General features: G+C 37.7%; 1 pseudogene; it reads right to left on the reverse strand.

Annotated features, from left to right (window-relative positions):
- Positions 1-2,956: 2,956 nt before the first annotated feature.
- Positions 2,957-3,727, reverse strand: LOC129558045 (small ribosomal subunit protein eS4-like; annotated as a pseudogene).
- Between the last annotated feature and the right edge of the window lie 3,049 nt (positions 3,728-6,776).

Here is a 6,776-nt window from a genome sequence, read left to right on the forward strand (position 1 = left end):
CAAAAACAGAAATATTAATAATTGCATTTTATATACTAACAATAAAAATTGAAATATAATGTTTTAGTGAAAAAACATAAATACACATCTATGTGTATACTATGTGAAAGATACTGAAGACTGTCACACTGAAAATTATAAAAGACTGCTAACAGAAATTAAAGGAGACCTTCTTTCACACATTAAAACTACAGGGACACTGATTTTTTTTTTTTTAGATATAGCTGACATTTTTAAGAAGAAAAAATAGAAATCCTTTACATTCCTATACACCAACAATAAAAATATCAGAAAGATAAATTAAGGGAACAATCCCATTTACCATTTCAACAAAAGAACAAAATACCTAGGAATAAACCTACTTAAAGAGACAAAAAACTTGTACACAGAAAACTATAAGACACTGATGAAAAATAATCAAAGACAACACACAGAGAGATACCATATTCTTAGATTGGAAGAATCAATACTGTCAAAATTACTATGCTTCCCAAAGCAAGCTACAGATTCAATGAAATCCCTATCAAATCACCAGTGGCATTTTTCACAGAACTAGAACAAAAAAATTCACAATTTGTATGGAAACACAAGACCCCAAATAGCCAAAGCAATCTTGAGAAAGAAAGATGGAGCTGGAGGAAACAAACTCCCTGACTTCAAATTATACTACAAAGCCACAATCATCAAGATAGTATGGCACTGGCACAAAAACAGAAATATAGACCAATGGAACAAGACAGAAAGCCCAGAGATAAACCCATGCACCTATGGGCACCTTATCTTTGACAAAGGAGGCAAGAAAATACAATGCAGAAAAGATAGTCTCTTCAACGTGTGGTGATGGGAAAACTGAACAGCTATGTGCTTTTTTAAAAAAAATGAAATTAGAACACTTCCTAACACCATACACAAAAATAAACTCAAAATGGATTAAAAACTTAAATGTAAGGCTGGAAACTATAAAACTCTTAGAGGAAAACATAGGCAGTATACCCTTTGACATAAATTGTAGCAAGATTCTCTCTGACACACCTAGAATAATGGAAATAAAAACAAAAATAAATAGATAAGACCTAGTTAAACTTAAACGCTTTTGCACAACAAAGGAAACTATAAACAAGATGAAAAGACAATCCTCAGAATGGGAGAAAATAATTGCAAACAAAGCAACTGACAAAGGGTTAACCTCCAAAATATATAAGCAGCTCATACAATATAAGAAACACACACAGCCCAATCAAAACATGGGCAGAAGACCTAAACAGACATTTCTCCAAAGAAGACATACAGAGGGCCAATGGCCAATAACATGTGAAAAGATTAACATTAATAATTAAAACTATGATGAGATGTTCAGTTCAGTTCAGTTCAGTTCAGTCGCTCAGTCGTGTCCGACTCTCCACGACCCCATGAATCACAGCACGCCAGGCCTCCCTGTCCATCACCAACTCCCGGAGTACACTCAAACTCATGTCCACAGAGTCGGTGATGCCATCCAGCCATCTCATTCTCCGTCGTCCCCTTCTCCTCCCGCCCCCAACCTTTCCCAGCATCAGAGTCTTTTCCAGTGAGTCAACTCGTTGCATGAGGTGGCCAAAGTATTGGAGTTTCAGCTTTAGCATCAGTCCCTCCAATGAACATCCAGGATTGATCTCCTTTAGAATGGACTGGTTGGATCTCCTTGCAGTATATTACACCAGTTAAAAAGGCCATCATCAAGAAATCTACAAACAATAAATCCCAGCAAGGATGTGGAGAAAAGGGAACCCTCCTATACTGTTAGTGGGAATGCAAACCGATACAATCATTATGGAAAACAGTATGGAGATTCCTTTTAAAAACTAGGAATAATACTACCACATGACCCAACAATCCCACTATTGAGCATATACTCTAAGAAAACCATGATTATAAAAGACTCATGTATCCCAATGCCCATTGCAGCAATATTTACAGTGGCCAGGACACGGAAGCAACCTAGATGTCCATTGACAGATGACTGGATAAAGAAGTTGTAGTACATATAAATGTACAATGGAATATTACTCAGCCAGAAAAGGAACAAATCTGAGTAATTTGTAGTAAGGTAGATGAAACTAGAGCCTATTATACAGAGTAATGTAAGTCAGAAAGAGAAAAACAACTGTAGTATATTAATGTATAAATATGGAATCTAGAAAATGGTACTGATGAACCTGGTAGAGAACAGACTTGTGGATGCAGTTGGAGAAGGTAAGGGTGGGGCAAACTGAAAATGTAGCATTGACACTATCACATGTAAAACAGTTAGTGGGTAGTCGCTGCATAACACAGGGAGCCCAGCCCGGCACTTTGTGATGACCTACAGGGGTGAGAAGGGAGTAAGGGAGGGAGGTTAATGAGGTAAGGGATGTGTGTGTGTGTGTGTGTGTGTGTATAATTATAACAGATTCTCACTGTTGTACAGCTGAAACCAACACAAAATTGTAAAGCAATTTTCCACCAGCTAAACAATTAATAACATTTTAAAAATAAATACAAAATGGAATGATTTGCTCCCAGAACATCAAACCACAACCTCATTGCAGTTTAAACATCTCCTAGGAGTATGAAATTTTATTTATTTATTTTTTACAGCATTCAGTTGTGTGTGAGCGACAGTCGCTCATACACAGCTGTGTATTCAGCAACAGTCGCTCAGTTGTGTCCGACTCTTTGCGACCCCATGAATTACAGCACACCAGGCCTCCCTGTCCATCACCAACTCCCGGAGTACACTCAAACTCATGTCCATTGAGTTGGTGATGCCATCCAGCCATCTCATTCTCTGTTGTCCCCTTTTCCTCCCGCCCCCAATCCCTCCCAGCATCAGAGTCTTTTCCAGTGAGTCAACTTGTCACATAAGGTGGTCAAAGTACTGGAATTACAGCATTATGTTTAATTAAGTGCAGATTTTTCCAGTCATGTAACCTAGAGATCATTTTGTCCACTGCTGTTTGGCTATGAGTCTCTTGTCTCTCTCCTCAGCAACGGTAAGGTGGACACTCTTTCCATGGAGAAGAGAGATCCATGGTGCTGCCTTTGCCAATAGTGAAAATGTTGGAAAATCCAGTGTCAAAGCTGTTGCCACTGGCATCTTTCACATGAACTACAAAAGAACCAGGGTGTCTCTCGCAATTGGTGATCATATCAGTTCTTTCCAGGTTAGCACCTCCAGAAACCATGCATAGGTTACCAGTGTCAAATTAGGTGAAATCAGTAATCTTGCCAGTCACCAGATCAATTTGAATGGTGTCATTCACTGTGATGAGGGACTCAAGGTGGCTGATGGTGCAAAACAAACATCATGGGTCATCAGATGCAGAATTCCTTTTGCCCCGCAAAGATCTTTCTCACTTTGTACAGCTTATACCTGGCCTCTTTGTGTGTAATGCAATGAAGAGCAAAAGATGAAAATTCGCTCCAGTCTTGTCAATGCTAATGATATCCATAAAACCAGCAGAGTAGGTTATATCAGTGCAGACCTTGCCATCAATCTAAATGAAACACTGCATACAAATCTTCTTTATTTCATCTCCTGTCAAAGCATACTTAGTCTGTTCCTTAGGAAAATTATTAGGAGGAGACATTCCCTTAGCTCATGGGGACCAGCAAATGGATGAGAAGCAAACACACCAGTCAGTTTATCCGGCATCCAATGCTTTGGAGCTGTTACACACTTCAGGTACTTCTTGAGAACATGAGCCATGACTGCACTGGGCATAAAAGAGCTAGGAAAGTGAATTTTAAGTATGTAACCTGAAATTTCAGTAGTCTACATGATAAAGACCTCTTCTGTTTTGTTTCCTTCCCTCCAAGCGAAGATGGCCTGGCTTTTTTTTTTTTTTTTCTCCCTTATTTATTTATTTGCATTACAATAGTTTAATATGAACAATCAGAACTAATTAACAGTATAACAATATTTTACAACTGAAATAATTAAAATAAACTATAAAATTACTACATAAAACAGGTCTGATCTAGCTTATTTACTTTCTATAATCTCTTCAGTGCTGCAAAACCATTTATTTCTTTTTCTTTTTTCATGTTTTAATAAACACTTCGTCTTTTTGTATTGTTTTCTTTTTCATCACAATAATAGAAATATAACACCATATATCACTGTAAAACACATTTCCACATAAATGCTGATAAGCACAAAATATTTTTCATCATTTACATTTTAACTGTAATAATATATGGCAGGATTAAAGCTGCATCCATCATGTGTCTAACCAACCTTGCTGTAATGAATTTTTTTTTTAAACTTTTAACAATATATAAAAGACTGTGCTGTTTATTTTTTATTTTTTTTAAATCAAATAATCCAATTTTATTTATTTATTTTTTTCAAGTTGAACAGACTAAATTTCTTTAAACAAACTTACTTATACTCCAGAGTCCTTTAAAAACTTAATAGCATTTATACATTGAAGGTATTTGATTTTCTTGTAACTAGCACTTCAAATGCAACAAGCATTTGAAGCAACAAGCATTTGACCCAACAAGTAAAACTTCCTACAGTTCATAACTTTAATAAACAAAATAAATTAAATATACAGTGAATAAGTTCTCTGAAATATTTCAATATTTCTGCAGGTTTAGTAACATCATAAAATACATTTCAATTAAAATTCACAAATCTAAAAACCTGTTAGGCATTTTTAGGCGTTTTAAGTTGGAAATGAAGACCAATGTTACATCGTAATATGCCAATTACAAATAGTACTTCAAATAGCAAATACAGACGCTTACTCCTTGGAAGGAAAGTTATGACCAACCTTGATAGTATATTGAAAAGCAGAGACATTACTTTGCCGACCAAGGTCCGTCTAGTCAAGGCAATGGTTTTTCCCGTGGTCATGTATGGATGTGAGAGTTGGACTGTGAAGAAAGCGGATCGCCGAAGAATCGATGCTTTTGAACTGTGGTGTTGGAGAAGACTCTTGAGAGTCCCTTATACTGCAAGGAGATCCAACCAGTCCATTCTAAAGGAGATCAATCCTGGATGTTCATTGGAGGGACTGATGCTGAAGCTGAAACTCCAATACTTTGGCCACCTCATGAGACGAGTTGACTCACTGGAAAAGACTCTGATGCTGGGAAAGGTTGGGGGCGGGAGGAGAAGGGGACGACGGAGAATGAGATGGCTGGATGGCATCACCAACTCTGTGGACATGAGTTTGGGTGTACTCCGGGAGTTGGTGATGGACAGGGAGGCCTGGCGTGCTGTGATTCATGGGGTCGCGGAGAGTCGGACACGACTGAGCGACTGAACTGAACTGAACTGAACTGAACAGTTTGTCCCAAACTTTAAAAACTATTCATGAACTCAACACTGAACTATTGATGGCTATGAGAATTGTTTCCTAGCCTTTTTGAAAATTTCAACCCACTTACGTTTAAGGTAATTATTGATAAGTACGATCCTGTAGCCATTTTCTTTATTGCTTTGGGTTCAAGTTTATACACTCTTTCTGTGTTTCCTATCTATAGAAGATCCTTTAGCATTTGTTGGAGAGCTGGTTTGGTGATGCTGAATTCCCTCAGCTTTTGCTTGTCTGTAAAGCTTTTGATTTCTCCTTCATATTTGAATGAGATCCTTGCTGGGTATAGTAATCTGGGCTGTAGGGTATTTTCTTTCATCACGTTAAGTATGTCTTGCCACTCCCTTCTGGCCTGAAGAGTTTCTGTTGAAAGATCAGCTGTTATCCTTATGGGAATCCCCTTATGTGTTATTTGCTGCTTTTCCCTTCCTGCTTTTAATATTTGTTCTTTGTGTTTGATCTTTGTTAATTTGATTAATATGTGTCTTGGAGTATTTCGCCTTGGGTTTATCCTGTTGGGGACTCTCAGGGTTTCTTGGACTTGGGTGATTATTTCTTTCTCCATTTTAGGGAAGTTTTCAACTCTTATCTCCTCAAATATTCTCTCATGGTCTTTCTTTTTGTCTTCTTCTTCTGGGACTCCTATGATTCGAATGTTGGAGCGTTTAACATTGTCCCAGAGGTCTCTAATATTGTCCTCATTTCTTTTAATTCGTTTTTCTTTTTTCCTCTCTGTTTCATTTATTTCTACAATTCTATCTTCTAGTTCGCTTATCCTGTCTTCTGCCTCTGTTATTCTACTGTTTGTTCCCTCCAGAGTGTTTCTGATCTCATCTATTGCATTATTCATTGTATATTGACTCTTTTTTATTTCTTCTAAGTCCTTATTAAATATTTCTTCCATCTTCTCAATCCTTTTCTCCAGGTTATTTATCTGTAACTCCATTTTGCTTTCAAGATTTTGAATCATTTTCACCATCAAAATTTGAAATTCTTTATCAGGTAAATTCCCTATATCTTCTTCTTTTGTTTGTGTTGGTGGGCAATTATCTTGTTCCTTTACTTGCTGGATATTTCTCTGCCTCTTCATCTTGCTTATATTGCTTTGCTTGGGGTGGCCTTTCCCTCTTCTTGCAGTTTGTGGAGTTCTCTTTATTATGTAGTTTCTTCGCTGTGTGTGGGGTTGGACGGGTGACTTGTCCGGGTTCCCTGGTTAGGGAAGCATGTGTCGGTGTTCTGGTGGGTGGAGCTGGATTTCTTCGCTCTCCTTTAGAAGACAATGGGCTGCTTTTCTGGGAGCCTGATGTCCTCTGCCAGTATTCAGAAGTTGTTTTGTGGACTTCACTCCGCGTTCAAATGTTCTTTTGATGAATTTGTGGGGGAGAAAGTGGTCTTGCCATCTTATCCCTCCGCCATCTTGTTCCTTCCTCC

Source organism: Moschus berezovskii, chromosome 8 (assembly GCF_049115385.1).
Source record: "Moschus berezovskii isolate FMDL1 chromosome 8, NW_MosBer_1.0, whole genome shotgun sequence".
NCBI classification, from domain to species: domain Eukaryota; kingdom Metazoa; phylum Chordata; class Mammalia; order Artiodactyla; family Moschidae; genus Moschus; species Moschus berezovskii.